This window comes from Salvia splendens, chromosome 21 (genome assembly GCF_004379255.2).
Source record: "Salvia splendens isolate huo1 chromosome 21, SspV2, whole genome shotgun sequence".
Classification (NCBI taxonomy): Eukaryota; Viridiplantae; Streptophyta; class Magnoliopsida; order Lamiales; family Lamiaceae; genus Salvia; species Salvia splendens.
This window is the reverse complement of record NC_056052.1, coordinates 16,205,435-16,227,619: the sequence shown is the minus strand read 5'-3', so window position 1 is coordinate 16,227,619 and position 22,185 is coordinate 16,205,435. Positions and strand designations below refer to the sequence as shown.

The 22,185-nt window shown below is 36.9% G+C and overlaps 1 long non-coding RNA gene across 1 annotated transcript; it reads right to left on the bottom strand.

Annotated features, from left to right (window-relative positions):
- Positions 1-15,092: 15,092 nt before the first annotated feature.
- Positions 15,093-16,700, bottom strand: LOC121783516. The gene is made up of 2 exons (XR_006046584.1): positions 15,469-16,700; positions 15,093-15,379 (listed from the first exon to the last, which is right to left on the bottom strand). It is a non-coding gene; the product is annotated as an uncharacterized LOC121783516 (long non-coding RNA).
- Between the last annotated feature and the right edge of the window lie 5,485 nt (positions 16,701-22,185).

Sequence of the window (22,185 nt, the reverse complement as noted above, 5' to 3'; positions counted from 1 at the left end):
AGATAGAGTTCTTAGCTGCAAGTCCACTCCAACTCCAGTTTCAAGCTCTCTGCCTCCTAATTCGGAGGGGGGAAATCCAAGTTCCTGATGTTCTTAGTTTGTAATCGTGGTTCCACCACTCTGAGGAGCAAAGATACAATTTCATTTCCGTTTTGCAACGTTTTTAGTTTCATTTTGCAAGTGTTTGGTACTTCGAACATCTTAGTTTCAGAATTTCGTAGTTGTTTCATTGTTGGAGTTGAATAATGACGTTGGATTTTGTTGGATCTGTTTTATTTCTATTGTTATGGAATCTGGTAATGTTGAGTTTATTTCATGTTTGTTAGATACTTTTCGCAATTGGTAGTTGTTAAGATCTCTTAGATTTATCTTGTTTAACGTCTGATTTCATAGATCCATGCTAGTTAGTGTTTGAAGTCGTAGATCGAGTTTGTTCTATTTCGAATTTGCATAAGTATGACTTATTTTTGTTCGTTCGTAGTTCCGATTGACCAGTTAGCGTAGATCCAGTAGTTTTTAGTTTAAATTTCTTGTTTGCTTTCCGATTGAACCATGCTCTGTTTCTCTGCGTTAATGGTTTCTCAATGCTCTATTTTTATTCTGTTTTAACTTGGTTGTTTGAAGAAGACGAAGTAGGGAGTAGTTAGAAATCGGATCTGAACTTGCTTTTCGCTTTTGCTTTTAACAGCTTTTTTGCCAAACCAGTCAGTTTAGGAAAATTGGTCCCCACTTACTTTTACACTCTTTTTGCCTATTTTAGGAAAGTTCCAACATGGTCTAGTAGTTGCAGGTGCTCTTGGTTGTTTACTCTTAGATGTAATTGTTTATTGCAAGTTTAGTCGTTCATGAATGTTGTCGTACGTAGCCTGTCTAGTTGATTCGTTAGGTAGAGTCTCATGTTTAGTCTTCTAAGTCAACAAGATTCTTAACCCACTTAGTTTGCGTGGCAGCAGCTGAAACTCTCCCAAAATGTCCCGAACACATGCTTTTCGCCTCCATCCTTATGGGATTCTGATACGCTCGGATTTTGCACTATTTTAAGACCATTTTGTATTCCGTTTTGAGTGTCAAAGTTGCATTACATGTCCATTATTTGCATATTTTATCTATTTTGGTATTTTGACGAGTTTTGTGAGAAGTGTGCAAAATAGAGCTAAAAAAGGGCATAAAAAGGTCAAAGTTCGGAAGCTGGAGCAGAAGTCAACCTAGCGGACCGCTGGCGCACACCAGCGGTCGCTGAAAATCACTCCAGAATGTTCTGACTCTCTCCAGCGCTCGCTGGGCATGTTCGCTCACGATAGACTCTATTCAAACATAATTTTCCGGCGATTCTGAAGTCTGATCAGGGCGTGCTACAACCCTTTGTTTATTTCATGCCCCGTACTTTAATTATTGCTTTAGTTCATCTGTCTATGGATTACTAAACAATATAATTTTAAGGTTTGATAGTAATTAATTTTTATGTAGTTCTTTTTATGTTTAATGTTCAGAACTCATTCCACTTGATTTTTCTTGAACTTTTGTTCGACTAATTGGCCGTTACCTTGATTATTGTCAATCTTTGATCGGTGATAGCTTTGATTGGTTTATCTTATATGTTCATACAATAATTATGACATGAGTATTGATGCATGATAGGGAGAAATCGTGGTAAAACTTGAGTCGGGTGAACGTAAAACTAATTAGAATAACTAAAGAGTTAGTGAAATCATTATCCTTGAAATTCCTCTATTTGCCCGATTCTATCTTATTTGTTTATGCTTATACTTTATTTATTTTTGTTTATTTTCAAACCCAAAACTCTGTTTCTCTAGATAGTATTTGACGCTTAGTACATGATAGCCAGTTCCAATTCTATTCCCTGAGTTCGATATTCCGGTACTGACCTTTAGCTATACTATTTCTACCTTGTATACTTGCGAGTAGTTGTAGTGCTAAAAAATAGCGCATCAAGATTTTGGCACCGTTGCCGGGGAATATTCTTGCTCTAAACTGATATTGTAGAAAGGATGATAATACTAATTTAGAGTTTAATATCATTTAATTTTTAGTTTTCTTTCTTTTGATTTTTTTGAGGTACTTGAGGAGGGCAATGAGCGCAACAACAGAGGTGTTCCAACATTACTTTAATTTTCTTTTTTTAAGGTTTTAATTTTTGTTGTCGTTTTTCTTTTTTAAAAAAATATATTTTTTTCTATTTAGTTTTTTTCGTTTTTCTTAAAAAAAATACTGGAGCAATGTCAGTCCATTGAGTTATTTTCAGCGGCCGGCCGAGAGAAGAACAATGAGGATAGACCATCCACAACGGTCCGCTGAACAGCAATCAGTGACCGCTGAGGCGAGTCAGACACGACATTTTACTTAAGGGATATTTCCTTTTTTCCTTGTTTCATTCTTTTTCTTTCTAACCCTAGCATCCACTTCCCCTCTCTCTTTAAATTCTATATCTCCACATTATTCACACTACCACACTTCATATTTGCTCACCTACTCATTCTTTGGATTCTATCAAATTGTTTTTGTGCTCAACTGTTAACCAATGCAAGGTACATTCTTCTTGTAAATTCTGAGTATTGATCTTGAATTCTTCAATTGAATGACTTTGTTGTTGGTATAAATTTTGGTAGTTTGAATTGAAATTTGATGGGGGATGATATACTTATGATAAATTGTTGAGGTTGATTTATTGGAATTAATCATTGTTGTGTATCATTGTTGGGTTTGCTTAAATTAGCCTCTTTTTATAGATGAAATTTGAATACCCCGTTGACTTGATTGTTGATACGCATAATTCATGTTCATAGCATCGTGAGGCTATTTTATCTTGCATGACTTGTGTATATTTTTGAGCTTATATTGTTTTGCATGATATTGGTCTATTATTGGAAATTCTTGCAAATTATTGGGGGATAGAGATCATGATGGGGGGAAGATTTTTGAATCAAGGTAGATTACTTGGTCTTGCATGTGATTATTTTTACGCCTTAATTTGGTCCAAGTTTGGGGATTTCCAAATATTATGTGTTGTATCCTACTACAATTTTCTTCATTTTATGCTCACATTGCGAATTTGTAGGTACAAAGTCATCTTATCGGAATTCCCACAATGGGCTATCACTCATGAGTTTCAAAAAACTTTTTGGGAGGCAACAACCATTTATTTCCAGTTTTAAAGTACTTTTTGTGTTTAATTTCGTTTTGTGTTGATTGAAAATTTTTGCAGGTTCTGGAATCTCACCAGCTAATGATGTAGAGTGAGCAGCGGCCCGCTGAGCACTCACTGGAAACGTTCTGACCCGTCGCTAGCGACCGCTGCCCAATTACAGTTTTCCAGCCCGATTTTTTGAATTTTTATTATTTTTTATCCTGTCCAGTCACGACAAGAAAAATTTCAAGGTATGTTTTCTTTTTAGTAGTTTACTCACGTCCCTACCGACTCTGCAAACTTGTTTTACACTTTGTGGTAAATAAGATTTGGGGGATGAAGTGGTGGACCGTGGGTTTAGGTTTTAGGTTTTTTTTTTAGTTTTTGCTTTTTGTTTTAAAACCCCAGGTGAATTGTGTCATGAGCATAACATAGAGAATTTTAGAAACACACATGTTTAGGGACACAGTAGACCGAGTTGCCAATGATATTAAGTTCTTTTCATCTTTGATTAAGTAAGGCTTGACGTTTTGATATGATGGTTTGGTAAAAAGGTGCATAATTAGTGAATTGATTGTTCGTCTTGAATCATGCTTATACCTTGTGAGATTTGAGCCTTAAATTCTTTCTTGTGTGATTTATCTGTATGCATGTATATGTTTCTTGAACTTTCTCATAGTCTGCCTATGTTTACATAGTGTTTAAGTTGACGAAGCAGGATGTTAGGCCATCTTTTCTTAGCTAATTTTATACCCAAATTTTCGACCCTCTCAAATTTTTTCCTTTGGAGCAAATTTTGAGCCTTTAAGCTTATTCTTTGGAAGTCAAATAAATGGGGACAATTCCTTAGGTTAGTATAGTATTTATTATCTTTTGTAAAAGAATTGGAAAGATAAGGGGGAAGTTATAAAAAAGTAGTGTGCTTAACATAGAAAAGTGCAAGTTGTGAAATAGAAAAATTCAAACTGTGTGCTTCATCTAGAAAGGATGCTTATGAAAAGAAAAGAAAAAAAGAAAGAAAAGGTTGTGAAAGAGAAAAGAATAGAAAAAGAAAGAAAGGTTGTAAAGAAAAGAAAGAAAAATGAAAGGATTGGAAAGTGAGTTGAAGGAGAAAAATAAGTGTTAAAAGTGTCTTGGGTTTATAAGAAAAGTGGAGTCTATTTTACTCTACTTGGGATTTTTATTTTGAGTCATTTTTTAGCCAAATATTTCTCACCTATCAAAGAGCCTACATTACAACAAAAAATAAAGACCTTTCGGACTTTTGATGCTTAATCACATCAAGTAGAGGAGGGATTAGACTCTGAACAAGCTTATGGTAAACTTTGCATGATGCATGATTTGAGTGCTTATACACATTACCTTATACGCTTTGAGAGTGAGAGATTAATCACTTCCCATCTTTGGAAGTTTGCCACATGTGAGTGCATGATTTCAAGGTGTTCCACGAGTTAGTAATGAAAGTGCACTAATAAGCCTCGCTTGATTTGATTGGGTTAATTCATGCTTAATCTATCTTCTCCATAATTTGAGACGATTATGACGTCTAATCTTTATGCAATCCGTGCGTCTATTTATGTTTCTTTCTTGTTTTGTTTGAGGACAAACAAATATTCAAGTTTGGGGGTATGATACGCTCGGATTTTGTACTATTTTAAGGTCATTTTGTGGTCCGTTTTGAGTGTCAAAGTTGCATTGCATGTCCATTATTTGCATATTTTATCTATTTTGATATTTTAGCGTGTTTTGTGATAAATGTGCTAAATAGAGATAAAAAGGGCATAAAAATGTCAAAGTTCGAAAGCTGGAGCAGAAGGCAACCCAGCGGACAGCTGGTGCACGCCAGCAGTCACTGACAATCACTCCAGAACGTTCTGACTCTCTCCAATACCCGTTGGGCCCATGCCAGCGCCCGCTGGGCATGTTCGCGCACGACAACCTCTGTTTAAACTCAATTTTCCGGCGATTCTAAACTCTGATCGGAGTTCTGTGGAGAAAGTTATGGCCATTCTATGAAAGTCGAGCAAAGCTGTCAAGTGCAGAATTTTAGGCAGAAATTCAATGAAGGAAAAAGAACATTACCTTATTAAGCCAAATCTTTTCCTTAACCCAGGACACGGAAATTCCACATTTACTATTGTGTTGAGGAAACTTTTTACAAAATTTAAATCCTTTTAAAATTCCACATTTACTATTGCGTTGAGGAAACTTTTTACGAAATTTAAATCCTTTTCAAGTATATACCACATAACCTAATTCATAATATTCACCCTTCCATAGCCCCCAAAAGAGGAGCCTTGAAATCATTATCCTTGAAATTCCTCTATTTACCGGATTCTCTCTTATTTGTTTTATGCTTTTACTTTATTTATTTTTGTTTAGTTTCAAATCCAAAAATCTATTTCTCTATATAGTATTTGACGCTTTGTACATGATAGCCAGTTACAATTCTATTCCCTGAGTTCGATATCCCGGTAGTGACCTTTAGCTATACTATTTCTACCTTGTATACTTGCAAGTAGTTGTAGTGCTAAAAAATAGTGCATCAGATTCGATCCTTACTTCCATGTATTAACTAATAGTATTTGTGGGATAAGGTTTTGAAAGTAGTCTCGGATTGCGCGTCCGACTACACGTAGATAGGTCTAGTGAATTTGCCTGATCAGTTGGGTCTAGTCAGTCTGCGATTCTATTTTATATTTTAAATACGTGTATGCTAAGAGGCTAACTTCACTTATTCATATTAAATGGTGTCGACGAAGGCAGATCGTGGAGGGTAGACTGGGATGTCGAGGTCTAGATTTAGAGTATGCAGTTAGGTTTAAGACTGTCGTGGAGGGTATAACGAGAATTCGGACGTTCGACGTCAATAACTTGTTCATTTTGAAGATGGTGGCGAGAAGGCTACAATTTTATTGAACAGGGTCTATGTGGTGACATGCGAGCTAGGATTTGGAATTCTTAACACCCTATGTAAGCATAGTTTCTTTTGCACGACTATAATGTTTGATTCTGACTCTTGCTCGTTTTATTAGGTTTGCTTGACCAAAATTTGAGAAGAAATCATGCAAAAGAAGAAGCGAATAATGTGGACCAGTGGGTTCAACATCACATAGTACAAGAGCATCAAGAGTCATATGTTGATTGTGATCCGAGAAGAGGGTGAATGCATTACAATGAGACAAGTCAGAGCTAGAGTATGATACAAATAGTCAGTGGCGGAGCCACGGTGGGGAGGGGCCCTTGAACCCCTCAGCCATTTTAGACGTAAGTTTATATTGTATATTCATTCAAGCCTAACAAAGAGTTTAGTGGCGCAGTTGGGCTTGAAGCTCTTCCTACATTGTCATAATTAGTAATTTATGTAAATATTATTAATTTAAAATCATAAAATAATGATTTTTATAATTTAAGACTAAAAAATTAATTTCTGATCATGAATAATGATGTTTATAATTTAACACTGAAAAATTATTTAGCCTCATGAATGTGAAAATTTATCATATAATATTTGTAAATTTAATTTTAAATTTTTGTTATTTATTTAAACTTTTATTCTTAATTTTCCGGTGTCTACATTGTCACCATATGCATCATGTCGGGGTTTTTATGGCATCAATGATATCGAAATTATTCAACAACCGGTTAAATATAATTTGGGCTCCCAATATCAAATTTCTGGCTCCGTAAACAGTAATCAGTGTTTCTGTTCAGACGTGGGTACATTTGTCAAAGGCCACATTTGTCTTCATCTTCAAAAGATCTTAAAATTTACTCACTTTGTCCCATTGAAGTTGGTATAACACTTTTAGGCACGGAGATTAAGAAATTGTATTGAATAGATTAAATAAAATTAAAATAAATATGAGAGGAAAAAAAGTAGGAGAGTTAAGAGAGAAGTATGTATTGAAATAAAATAAGACTAATTGGATGTTTTGTTTTTTGTCAAAAATGGAAATGACTCAACTCTGTAAGGATCTCCCAAAAAGAAATACGATTCAACTTAGTTGTAACGGAGTGGGTATTTTATACTCTTTTCAGAGAAATACTTATTAATTATACTCCATACATCCCACTATAGGTGAGGAGTTTCTTTTGAACATGAGATTTAAGAAAATGATACTCCCTTCGTCCTATAAAAGATGTCACACTTTCCTTTTTAGTTTGTCTCAATAAAGATCTCACATTTCCATTTTTGGAAAAAGTACTCACTCACATTAATATAAGTATTATATTTTCTCTCTCCACTTAATTTATAAAACAAAACCTCCTAAAATATCGTGTCTTCCCACAAGTATGACATCTTTTGTAGGACGGAGGGAGTATTTGTTAGGTTAAGTGGAGAAAATAAAATATCATAGGGGAAAAAGTAAGAAAGATAAAGAGAGAATGAAGTAAAAAAGAGAAAATAAAGTAGGAGAGAAGGAATAAAGTAAGAAATATATATGTGTTGTTTTTTTGCCAAAAAAGGAAATCTATCACTTATAGTGAGATAACCTAAAATAGAAAATTGATCACTTAAAATGGTACTGAGTGAGTATATAACATGACCACATAATAAGCATAATATTCTAATTGATTGTTTAATAGTAAAAACCGTTAACTAGTACTCTCTCTATCACGCAATAGGAATCACATATGCTTATGGCGCATGTTTTAAGCAATGCAAAGAAAAGTGAGTTGAATATTAGTTTATAGTAGACTGTTTGTAACGCCCCACTTTCGGAACCCTAATTTGCGAAGCATAAAATTTTTTGCATTAAATGCTTTTAATGTCGTGAAGTGTGTGAATTAAATGATGAGTTAATTAATTGCATATTTTCTGTGTTACCTAATTGCGTTTTGGAATTTACATTTGATTTGATTAGTCAAATCTGTTGAGCATATGACGTGGCTGTTGAATAGTCAAAGATGTGGAACATATGACGTGGCCATTGAAAGGTCAAAGTGTTGAGAATATGTGGTGGAAGTGAAAATGGTTGAAATTGTGACGTGACTGTGTGAATAATCTATGCTGGGTGAAATATATTGTGGCCAATTATTTCTTAAGGGATGAGTGAGATTAAATAGGAGCATCAGTATTCTTTTGGCATTTTCGACCCCTGTTATTATTGGAGAAGAAATCCTATTTTTCCTTGGATTTAATTAATTGCTTGGGATAATTATCCAAATTAAATCCAAAGTCCAGTTATACTTAATCTCTTCATGAGAAAAATCGATCCTTATGCTTGTTCCAAGGGAGATCTCGAAAATCCCCTAATTATGGGAGGAGGAAATTATTTCGTTATATTATTTGATCCCCTATTTATTCCCTTCCATGAATAAATACAAATATCCTAGCAAATCTTGTCATATTCTATTTTAATCGGATTTGAAGTTAATTCCTTGTGGGAGAAGGAAATAAAAATCGCCTATTATATATTATTGGGAGGATTACTTTTTTTCTTACTCCGTATTATTTTATTCTACTCCGTGAAATACCAAATTAAATGATAGGCTAATTAAATAGCCTATAATTTCGAAAATCCCCCTTATTCCTCCCCAGAAATCACGTCAACTTCTCCCCACCAAATCTTCTTAAAATCTTTATTTAATTATTTTTGGAATTTAATTCTCATACTCTATAAATACATGGGAGAAAAGCCTAACCCTAGTCACTACACGCCTCACTCCCACACGCCCCTTTCTCTCTTCCACTCTTCTTCAACTTGTTTTCTATTTCACTCAAAACCTCTTCATTCCAAGCCAAGAATTGTTGAAGAATCGAGATTTTACCTTGTTCTACCGATCGTTTCAATCAAGAAATGTATAATTGAACTTCTTTTCCTCATCCTCTCCATGCAAACATCTTTTCCCTCATGCATATAATGAGTGTAGGGATCGTAGATCTAAGAAATTAATCGGGTGGGATCGATGGTTTCATGAGAGAATTTTTGTATATGTGTTTAGGTTGTTTAAGAATGAACTTGTGGATGATTTGTGGTGAATGCTATGTGAATATATGAGAACATGATGGTGATATCTTTTTGAAGCATGATTATGTGTTGGAAGCATGAATATACGTGTTTGGATGAATATTTGATAAACCCTAATTCGAAATTTGGAAGCATGACAACTGTGGTGTTCGGACAGTAGATTCCGACGTGTGTTTGACTAACCAAACGATCTTATTTTGGTGCGAACTTTTAACTGAGTAAACTTCAAGGTGTCTTCTGTGTTGTGTGTAAATTTCAGCCTTTCTGGACAAAAGATGAATTTTAAATGAATTTTTGAAGTCGACTGCGCAGTTCTGCCAGAAATTGTATTCTCGTCCAGTGAGTTTCGTTTTTTATTTGACCAACCTAAAGATGTTATTTTGATGTGAAATTTTAACTGGATGATCTTTTATGTGTCTACTATATTGTGGTAAAATTTCAGCCCTAACGGAGCTCGGATGGAATTTTAATGATTTTTACAAAATGACTGTGCTATTCTGCCAGATTTCTATCATACAAAAATAATCTATGTTGTTAAGTTTTGAATAATATACATGATGCATGTGTTAAGGAACCCATTCTATGAAGAAGTGATGTGTTGTTCGTTGATGTATGCTATGGTGTGTTTCCTTGTGTTGATGAACGTTTGGGATGGGTAAATTAAAGAGACGATGGAAGGAACGTTAGGGTATGCATGATAATTTTTGCGATGAAAGGTTGATTGTATTGTGGCGTTGACAAGGGTTGTCGTGCGTACGTGAGCACAAGGAACGAGGGTTGCTTTGATTTGTGTATTGTGCTATCAAAACAAGCGAGGTGAGCTTTCTTTTAAATAAGGACCATGTCCTAAATATCTTATTGATGGGAATGTAACTATATTTATCATGCGGTATTTTCATTTTAACGTGCCTATCTGATGTGGCTTTTGCCACTATTATTTAAATCGAATTCGGGTCCTCGTAGGGCCACAAACCCTACTTGGATTAGTGTACACCTATGGTAGACTGTGTGTTAGCGTACGGGCTGGCCGGTCTAGTGACTTGGTTTGTGGCCACATTCCAAGTCATGTATTGGCAGATATGGTTAACGTCTATGGGAAAATGACTGATCAGTCGACTTTTGCAATGAGAAATGATTTTTAGTGCCTCGGACCTTTCTAAAGCTAAACCCAGATGGTTACTTATGTGTAGAATGATAAATAATACTTTTATTGAAAAAAATTTTGGCATGAGCTCACTGAGTATTTTTATAGTACTCAACTATGCATGTGTTTTCCCTATGTGCAGGTTGAGCGGCGACGAGAGTATGGTGGTGTTGAGCAAGTTAATTGAAGAATGAATTGTTTATCTTTGATCTGTGAGTGTCGTTGTGTCTTCATACATAACTTCACTCTTCTCTTGGATGCTTCCGCTAAACCTGTTTTACTTATTGTTTGATCTTGACACTATTTTGAGTTTCGTTTAGAATCTAAAGACATAATACGTTTTGGAGTACTTTGAACCCTTTGTTATCTTGAATACCAATGATTATAATTGTTTTCTCCTTTGGTCCATCTGTCAAAGCGTCACCCTGACCCTTTTCTCTTGATTTATTTCCTTGGTCAAACCCCTTTTTATAAAACCCTAGCCCTTTTCTTTGATTGCATTTAAGTCCTGTTAAGTCACGATCGCCGCATTTATTATACCCTAGAAGGGCGGTCGTGACACTGTTAGTGGAATGGGTTGGTAGAATGTGGGGCTTACCTTCCATTTATAGTAAAGTGAAATATGATTTTTATGGGAGGACGGACCAAAATAGCAAAACAAGTCTCTTTTTGTGGGATGGAATGACTATCCAACTAAATATTATCCACATTTTGGTGGGAAATAAACTACACTAAGGGGGTGTTCGGTTTGCAAGATTGTATCCGGGATTAAAATTATAGTGTGTTTAGTTCATGAGATTCAATCTCACAACTCAATCCTAGATGGATAATCATGGGATAATTAGTCTTAGCTAACCCCTATAACTAAAATAATCTCATAACTCAATCCTAAATTATATCTTGGTATTATTTTTTCTTGGCAACGGAACATCACCTAAGAAGATATTTTGGTGCACTGATGAATCATTTAAGAAAAAAAAACTGATGAGGTTGACTAAAATATCATTTTTTTTGTTTTCTAGTTGTTCTTGGCATGATTTGATATTTCAAGATGAACTGATGAGACCGTTGATCAAGACGACGGACCTTTAAAAATAAAGGGGATGATGCCGGAAAAGGCATTACACTGCACCTCAATTGAGAAGATGATCATAGACATGATAAATGATCACTTATCATTAACACACAAATCTTGCTACTAAGTATGCCATGTTTTATTTATATAAACCAACTCCGGGCACACACAATTGTACATATACCACGACAGAATAACGTCAAAGCTTATATATATGAGCAGTTAAGATATACTCCATGCGTCCAAAAAAAAGTAGTATCATTTGTGAACGTCACGAGTTTTAATTAGAAATTGGTAAAGTAATGGAGTAGGAAATGAGAAAAAGTATGTGAAGTAAGAGAGATATGGTGAAAAAGTGGATAAAATATGGAAGAAAGAAGAAAAAGTGGATGGAGTATAAAAAAATTTCCATTTTTAGAAACGAGGCTATTTTATTTAATGGAAAACCCAAAACTACAAAATGAGACTATTTTTATTAACTAGAGTTTAATAGGCATTATGTGAACACAATTTTACTGCACTCGAGAGCTGACGGTATGGTCAGTGGACCCCGCCCAATCCCATCTACATTAGAGCATCTGTAACGCGTCGGGCCGGGTCGCAAATCGCGAGTCCCGGCCCGTCCCATGCGTTACACGGAGGCAAGTCACGGCCCAGGCCGGTCCCGGGGCCGCGTTCCCGGCCTGGTGAGCGTCCCGTGTCCCGGCCCGGGACGGGGTTGCACGGTGACGGGCCGCATGTCCCGCGGCCCGGCCCAGCGTTACACGCTCTTCGGGCCGGGCTGCAAATCCAATTTTTTTTTAATTCGATGTCTATAAATACGAGCTTGCGTTCCATCCATTTCAATCTCGCGTTCCATTTCAATACTCTATTATACCCTTTGTTTCGGCGCCAATGGATTGGTTCAACAGCGATCAACGTGAGATGGAGGAGTTCGTTAACTCGAACAATTGGTACATACCGTCGTCGCAACCATCGCAGACACAACCTAGTCCGGGAGTCGGTAGCAACGTCGACATTACATTGCCGGTCAACACCGAAGATTTCGAGCTCAGTGATATGGAGCCCGCTCAAGAGCGGGGAAAGAAGAAGGTCAGGGAGGAGGATGGGCCGAAGAAGTACACTCCGCACGAGACATTGTGGCTTGCGAGGAACTACATCGATGTCGCCGAGGATCCTATCATCGGCAACCAGCAAGGCTTTTTGGGAGCGGATTGCGCAGAAATATAACGCTGGCCGTCCGAAAGGGTCGATCGAGCGTAGCTACGTGAAGCTGCGCAAGCATTGGGGCCGGGTCCAGGCGGATATGAGCAAGTGGAACGGAAAGTGGGCCAACGTAGTCCGTATGTGGCCGAGCGGGCACAGCGAGGCGGACCTCGTCAAGAAGGCGAAGGATGCGTTCTTCACTGACGGGAAGAAGACCTTCAAGTACTTTGAAGTTTGGAAGCTCGTCGAGAAGAGCCCGAAGTACACCAGCGGTGCCGAGCCGGCGGCAACAGGTGCGGCGAAGAGAACCAAAGTTTCCGCCTCCGGAAACTACTCTTCCAGCGAAGGAGGTCCGGCGATCGACCTCAACGTGACGGACGACGATGTCTTCTGCTCCTCTCCTAGCATTCAGAGCCGCCCGATAGGAACAAAGGCGGCCAAGAGGAAAGCAAAGGGGAAGGCAGCTGCGAGCAACTCCGCTATGGTGCCACCGCCGACCAATCCGTCTCTGGATAAGATGGCCGACACTTTGTCGGAGATGAATATTACATGGCGGATGAGCCAGCTGACGGAGTTGACATCGAGGGATACATCGAAGATGTCGGACGAGGAGATCGAGTTGCACCGTGAGATGATCGCCTACCTTCGCGCCCGAATGAAGAAGTAGTAGTCGTGGCCAGGGTTTCTTGTATTTCAAATTTGCTTCGTCTAGTAATGTAATGTTAATTTCTAATGAACAATGCATTTTTCCGGTTTCAATTGTTCAACGAATTGCGTTTACGAGTTAAATAGGTTGGAGTTGTGAATAGTGTCATTTATTAGTTGCGGCCCAGGCCGCAACCTGCAGGGTTACAGCAGTTGGGGCCTGGGCCGCAACTGTAGAGGAATGATGACGTGGAGGGGACTTGGGGCCGGAAATGGAGACGGGGTTAATGATGCCCTTAGTCATTAATTTGGTGCCTCAACGATTCCCTTTTACTTGGATTAGGCATCATGGACTGTTTTATACTCCCTCCATCCAAAAAATCAATCTCATTTGTGGATGATACGAGTTTTAATGAGAAATAGAAAAAGTAAGAGAGAAAGTGAAAAAGTAGGTAAAATAAGAGAGTTTTGGAGAAAAAGTAAGTAAAGTATGGGAGAAAGGAGAAAAAATGGGTAAAGTATGAGAAATTATTTTTCTATTTTTAGAAATGTGACGGATTTATGTGGACATCCTGAAATGACAAAATGAAACTATTTTTTTTAGACTGATATTATATATGTTTTTTTTCAATTTGCTCATAGTTTTCTGGAATAATTTTGTTATGGCTCGAGTTATAATCATATAATAATGGGGTATATGTTACATACTTATCGTACTAGGGCCTTTATAAATAGTTGGGCTTGTAGTAGAGATAACTAAACATATTAGTAAATGTTTTGATTGATATACCGTAAAATTATCTTGGTCTGGAAATTAACTGAGATTAATTAAATACTAGATAATAGGCATTTCACCAGTTAAAGAAATTATGAGGCAGACATTGCCACATTGGTTTTATAGTACTAGGTTGTTATTGCTAACCAACGTCTAATCATTTTCCATTTTTTTAGACCAAACCTAAAGGGTTTATCTGTTTTTACCCAAAAAAATAAGACTCAAAGTTCACGACTACTTAGATTTAGCTGCTCGAACTGTGTGTCTCTTCACGTTGCTCATGTCTTTGTATTAAACTCGTGACCATAAATAATTAAATTAATCTAAAATGTTGATTGCCAATTCCTAAATCAGTTTTGGAATACACATGTACGCATATAAAGTTACTATCCCTCCAATAAGATGTATTATTATAAAAATAGAAATATAAAAATAAAACTGCCCCACCTCATCCCGGCTCGCGCCCCTCTCAACAATTTGATAATGGTTACATTAATTTATATATATCTCTATCTAAACTTTGATCAAGTTTTGGTATTTTTCACAAAATTTAAAATGGACTAAAATATTACTACAAATTATACGTTCCGTTTGTTATTTTCTCCAGTTAATCAATTACCATATCCGACTGACATACATAGCTTTTTATCGTACTTGATACGACTAAATCAACATGACTTTCTACGTGACTTTTTATCCTACTTGTCACAAACATAAAAAGTAATCTAAAATATCATAGTTTTTCACGGTTTCCCATGTAGAATAAGCTTTTGCCGAAAATATCTAATTTGAATCGCTTGGTTTTTAATATTTCATACTAATTTTAAAGTTCGTGAAAACTACCAGAATTTGGCCAAAGTCTATGATTTTATAAAACCAATATTCCTTATTTATATATAATTTTTTATTTGACAATTAATATATATAGACAAGAGGAATTATACACTATTAAAAATTGGAAAATTGAAGCTAAAATCTTCAATAATTAACTATCTTTCAAAATAGAAATAACAAATCATGAAATTTCAAGCTTTGTTATTTAAAACTAACAATATATATAAGGGTCGAAAAAATTCTGTAACAGCCGAGCCCTAGATTCTCTAGAATTTTGAAATAAATACTAGAAATTTGATGAAGAATGATAGAGCATCTTTTATTTCTTAAATAAAAGTTTATAAATACAATATGAAGAAATTCAAACTAAGGAGTTACAATTGTTAGAAAGTACACACCAACTAGTATCGAACTTTTCGTACATGTTGGGAAGTAGGTTAAGTCGAACTACACTATTACATTGTTGAAACCCCTAGCAACTATGTCGATTTTTCATCAATAGGCCGTCTCGGCCAAGATTCCAGAAAGCCCGAGAGGGCGAGACCACGAGGGAAGCAGCCTCGGCAGCCAGCCTCAGCTCCTGCCAGAAACGCACGAAAAAGGGATTTGAATTGCATGGGATAAAAGGCAAACTAACATTATGTATTGACAAGGAAAGAGTGACAATACCTTTTGAAGGATGGAAAATTTGCTGGAGTTGAAGAAGCAATTCCAGCCAGCCTTTCACTCCTTCTTTCAAGCCAAGCAACAAACTTGCCTAAGGACTCCTTCTTTCCAGCCAAGCAACAAACTTGGCAGCTTTCAGTTACAAGATATGTGTATATATACACATGCTAAGCCCCTCAGTTACAATATACCACACCACAACACCCTCCATTTAGTTGTATAGCAAGTAAGAGTGAAGGGGATCAGATTGCAAGCAGAGAGCGCGGTTTTAAGCATAACCAGAAACCGACCACTCCAAGCTAACACATTCACAAGAAGTAATCCCCTCAACACCATAATTGCATCATATAGAACACGTAAATAGCTAGAACATGAGAAGTAGGAACATAGAAGCTCGAGAACAGAGGAGCATGCCTTAGAACCCCACATCATGAGAACCTAGGAACATAGAGGAGACGCTGCCGTGGTTGAACAGCGACTTCGTACGCTGACGAGATCCATTGGAGAGAGAGAGAGCCCGACAGAGAGAGTGAGCTCGAAGCTGCCGGTGTAGGCACAGCAGCACCATGATGGAGCAGAATCGGCGGCGACGCCGTGCCGTCTAGAACCAGCAGCGCGAATCGGCAGCGTCGGCTGAAGTCTCCCGAGGCGACGGAGAACCCCTGCTGTTTCCAGCAGCTCCGTGCGCGTTCCGAAGAAGAGATGTCAGCGACGTTGTTTCTTCCTCCGGTCCAGACCCCACCTCAAATGGAAGCTGGGGCTTCGCTACTCAATTTCTCCAAATTGGGAGCGTCGTGAGAGGACAGAGAGAGAGGGTTCGAGAAAGGAGGACCAGAGTGAGCCGGGACGACGGCGAACGACGAGCAGCGGTGGGGGTCACCGAGTGGAGGATGCTAGGGATTCGATTTTTGATTTGGGGAAGAAAAATCGAGCTTGAAGAGGAAATGAGAGAGAGGCGGCTGACGGATGGGAGTATTTCTCCAAAATTTGCGCTTTGCCCATTATTTCAAAGTGGGCCTCTTAAATTAAGTAATGGGGCCCAGAGGAATAAAATAAATTGGGCCATAGAAAAGAGGGCTGGGTCGGTTTGGTTAAGGAAGTATGCATTCTGGGCCAGAATAATTAAATCCTAACTGGGCATGAGAATTAATTACTTGGACTAATATTTTAGTTGGAGCCATTACCTTAGACTAATTCAAAAGTATAATGGAATTAGTCCCCTAAGCCACGGATGAAAAGAAATTTATTAAGCCGTGTTGAATTAATAGTTAATAAATACTTAGACAGGAACTTTATTAGCCAAGAAGGTATTTCAAAATACTTCAGATAATCCGGGATTTTTATATACCCAAACAGTTCGGCCAGTTTCCGAATAAATTAAATCACCGATTTAATTAAGGATTTAAGATTTCTAAATCTAGAAAGAAGAAAATAAAAGAGTAAGCACACGCTTAGGCATGCATACATGCAAGATAAATAATTACTTAAAGCCTAATTTAAGTATATTATTTGTTATAAAGGAACGTCGTCGCACGACGAGTACTCTCAAGTCAGGGAGCGCCCGTTTGAAAGAGTTTGAACAAACGAGGTAGGCTCTCCTTTTCTTTCCAAGCGTGTTTTGTGTGTAAACATGATTATTTTGAATGAGTTGTCATGCCCAGTTTTGATTTTATGATTGCCTATCTATTTGGCTATGCCAAACCAATTTAATCAAATTCGGGTCCCAGTAGGGCCGCAAACCTTACTCGGACTAGTGTACACATAGGGACCGTGAGCTAGCGCTAGCGTTGGCCGGTCCAGAGACCATTGGAATGTGGCCACATTCCCGGTTCACACAGATCAGATATGGTATTTCATGAGAAGTTCTATGACTGCAGTCTATTTTCAGAAAGAAATAACAGTTTTAGTGACCGGGAATTGTTTTCAGAAAAATCCCGTGTTCACTCAAGTTTGGCTGACAACTAAAAGAGAAATGTTTTCGGCATGAGCCCACCGAGTATACCAAATACTCAGCCCTGCATATTATTTTCCTTAATGTGTAGGTTGATCGTAGTCGCAACGGAGGAGGTGTTGGGAAAGAAAGTAAATTAAGTTAGGCAAGAAGGGAGATAGCTGATGTAGTATGTCTTCATACATATTACACCGTCTTGGTACTTTTCCGCTGCGAGAATCTAGACTTTGTTTTAGTAAAGACAATGACCCAGAAATTACTCATGGTTGTACTCTCTTTTACATTCAGACAATGTTTCCCATGTTTTGATTATCTATTTATGATGAGTTGAGACCATTTAGTAAGTTTTAGTCGCGAAATAACCACACTTTCTTTGACTAAGAAGTTGTGGTCGTGACAAATTCATTGTGGGAAGATTCCATAAAATTATAATTTTATTATTTTTCTTTCAAATTATGAAAGATACTCGCCCATACTAAAATTTGTACATGATTTTTAGCGGAAAATGTCCATTTAAACATTTATTCTAAACAAAAAATAATTAATGATTTTTCAATAAAGACAATTTTTCTTGCATTGCATGCAAAATTGAAATTTATTCGAAACCAGTATTGAAAACTAAATATATTCAACTACCATCTGAAGCAACATTTTATTACAACATTCACCGAATTTTTTTGTTTTTGATCTATTCAAATTAACCCATGCAAGAAGATTAGAATAAAATCAAGATTCGTGAAGAAAGGGTTGGAAGTGAGATGTTTATAGTGATTGAACCACATAAAATGCTCATTATCTTTAATTGTGCTTTATGGTAATAGGTCACAAGTTTTGCTTTAAAATAATTAGTGGTTTTTTATTTCAACGTTCATTGTTAGTGATTGTGATAAGTTGAATTGACTATTCAGAACCATAATTCAGGACAAATCCTAATTGTATAACCAGATTTGGTAAGAATTCGAACAACGTTATCTCTAATGTTATCTCTAATGTTATCTCTTCATTTATATTTTGTTCAAGTCTAAAATGATGCTCCAACAATATGTGTTTATTATTATGCTATTTATGAAAATGACACCTCAATGCTAAACCCACTTTATCATGAAAATGTTCCAACTTCAACTAATTCGCATTTTAAAATATTTTCATGCACCTATTAATTCCGTATTTGTGATGCTTTTGCTATGTAATATAAAATGGAAACAAACTCGATAAAAGTGGATTGAAAAAGAAAAGTCGATAAAAATTAATTGCAAACAAAGTAGATAAAAAATAATTGTCACAATCCTTTTTATCATGTTGAATTTTATTTTATTCATCGTGACGGTATTTAAGTTTATAAATATTTAATACAGAGTAATTCATATTAAAATTGGATTGAACTCCAATTAAGGTTAATAAGATTCGACCATGGCCATTTGCACGGAAATGAATTCGTTTTGCATGGTAATTTGAATTGGGCCTTAAAAAGTATTAATTCGAATTGGATAAAAAATCATCATATATAAATTTATTTTTATTCTGGGCCTTTAAATTGGGGAGAGTTGGTTCTTTAAGTTGGTTCTTCAATTTTTCGAATGAAACCTAGCAATGTGCGACGAGTTTTAACAAAAATAATTGAGTTATCTATAAGTGGAAACAGTGTCAATTTTAAAGAGAGAAAATAATGGGTCAGATAATACCCTCGCTCTGTCGCATGCGATTGATATTCCATTGTAATTATAAGTAATCAATTTCCTATTTTAGCAAAGCAAAACATGTTTGTTCTCTCTCCAACTTTACGCCCTTTTCAGTTTTTTATTCTCTTTACATTTAACTCAATAAATACCACTTTATTAAAATTCGTGGCAAAAAGAAGTTGATCATTTGAAATGGGATAGATGGAGTAATGTATAATTGTAGTAGTATATCCGTCCACAAAAAATAGACAAAATTGTAAATGACAAAGCTTTTGATGCCCAATTGATAAAATAAGAGTGGGAAATATGTGGCGAAAATAATGTTCATATTAAAGTTAAAATATTATTCAAAACAATTGTATTTAAAATTAGTTTAATTTGGTGGACGGCCAAATTAGTAAACTAGTTTATTTTTCGTGCACGAAGATAGTATATATTATGAGATAATATTAGTGAAAAGTTCATGACTAATTTTTGGCAAAATATGAAATGCAACCATTGATAAAGAAGCGGTGAGAGGATTAAAGTGAATCGTCGAGAATATAGATATGCCTCAAAGTTTAACACCTTAGGATCTACATTAAATATTATCTTCATTGTTCTCGATATGCTTTTACTTATATATTTCTAGTATTTATTTTTCATTTTTATTTTGGTTCAATCGACTCGAATACACGTTATTTCCTTTACATAATGACACCCTGAGATTGATCCGCGGTGTCAAGTCACGGATCATTTGGAGGGCTTAGGAGGCGATCACATGGACCATGGCATAGAAGATACAAAAATCCTAGCCACGCTCGATAATGATATGTTTGGGAAGGAAGAGACAAAACCAAGAAAGGGCATAGCAGCTCGAAGATAATGCTCAAAGTTGAGCTAAGATGACACAGTTGGAAGGAACCGCCTGACCGGGTGGTTCGGAAGAGGAATCTCCACACGGCCGTATTTCGGTTCTCTGCCGAGCATGGGGTGCCACCCGTCCGGGTGGTGCAAGATCAAGACTCCTATGATAAGGCTCGTTTCATGCATCTGTTCTAGTGATATTTTGTATTTTTTGGAGACTAACGTGCGATTTTGAGCCAGGTGTGTAGAAAATCCACTGGAACAGAAAGTGCATGAAGTAACCAGGCGGATAATAGATCAAGGAGAGAATGGAGCATTTTACAATACGCTGCGAGCTGATCAAGTTAAACAAAAGCTGAGGCAGCGAGAGCAACCAAAAGGAGATAGAGTATATTCCCAATGATCCTCATGCGAAGGGCACAACCGACCTTTTGGAAGGAAGATTGCTCTAGGGATCAGAGCCTCAAGCCTCTCTATAAATATGAAGGGAAGGAAGATTGAGGCAGCCCTTATCATCAGCTCTCTCCTAGGGTTGAGTCTCGGGAGCTCACATACTCTCCATTCCTTTAGATTCCGTTCTACACACTTGGCGGAGAGGTTTATTGTCTGGCGATGGTAGTGGTTTAAATTTCAGTCTGAGTTGTGCAACACCGTCCTATAAGGGCGAAGAAACAATCATTTTAAATTTCTGTCTGATACAATTTCATTTTGAAGCAATTTCTCGTTTTAGAACTTTGTGTTGTGAAGCTTATTGGGAACCATCTAATTCATGCCTAGTATCATGAAGTATTTCACTATTTGGTTTCATTTACTTGTGTTAATGTTGTTTTGAGCTAAATCAGTTGGAAGCTATTGAGTTTAAGTCATGAATGTTTTCGCTGAGTTGGTTGGATTTAATTTTCGAAGAGTTTTCTTGAAATATGATTGGATGCTTTTCGCAATTGGTAGTGTAGGAGGATGAAATCTGGGTTGTTGCGTTCCATTTCATAGATTTGTACTTGATTATGTTGAATTTTATGGATCCATGTTAGATTGCGTAGATCTGAAATTTCCTGCTTAAGTTTGCATGATTATGGCTCACTACTGTTCAATTCTCGTTTCAAGTTGATCAAGTAGGTTAGATCTGGTAATTATGGTTGAGTTTACTCTTTACATCCAATTTCCACCTTGTTCTTTTCTCAAAATGTTCAAGTTTCATGTTATGTTCTGTTGTTGGCAAATTCGATGAAGAAGATGACGTAGTTAGTTGTTCAGATCCATATTTGCAGCTTTACACCAACTTTACCTTTGACAGCTTTTCTGATGTTTGTTAGTTAAGGGATTTGGTCCCCACTTTACTTTACCTTTTGTTTAGCCATTTCGGAAAAGTTAGTTTAAATCTCTCAGTTTAATTTAGTTGATCTATAGGTTGGTCAGTTAGGAGCTGCAGTAGGTCAGTCAGTTCAAGAGTAGTCTAGTTTAAGTTGACCCGTTAGATAGAAATCAGTTCAAGTCATTCAGTCCAGTAGATTAAACTTAACCTACTTTTAAAGCGTGGCAGCAACCGTCTCCCAAATGTCAACAACAAATGTGAAAAGACTTCATCTATGTGGGATTCGATCCTTACTTCCCTTTACTAGTTCATAGTATTGTAGGTTAAGGTCTTGAAAGCAGCTTTAGTTTTGGTTAGCGCAACCGACGACAAGTAGGTTACGTAGGAGTTGTCTTGATCAGTTGTCAGCGTCTTCTTGATCAACCTGCGTTGCTACTTCAAATTTAGCGTGAATTAGTACTTAAGTCTATAGCACTTTTACCCTACCTGATCGGGAAGGGGCTACTTGAAAGGGGCGAGTCCACGAACAATGACACGAATAGGTACTGAAGAGATGCCTTAGCCACCCGACCGCGTGAGCATGAGAAGAACGATCTAGTAGCCATCACCCGGTCAGTTAGGAAGTGTGCATGAAAGCTACCAGGATCGGTAGCAAGATCCACCAAGTGCGAGTTTACCCTTTATTTCAAATTTTTCCTAGGTGTTGAGCCACAATGATAAAAACCCCTTTGAGTGCCTTTTGTAATTATATTTTGATGAATGTTTTACGGTTTTTGCCCTTTTTAGAGTTATCCATCCTTTTTAAATGTTGTTTATTAAGTTCGGTGATTTCCATGAACTAACAAACGTTTATAAGTTTAGGTGTGTAGAGAATCTGCAAGACCCAGGAAGCGGAATCAGAGGAAATTGAAGTGAGGAATGCCAACTCGCAA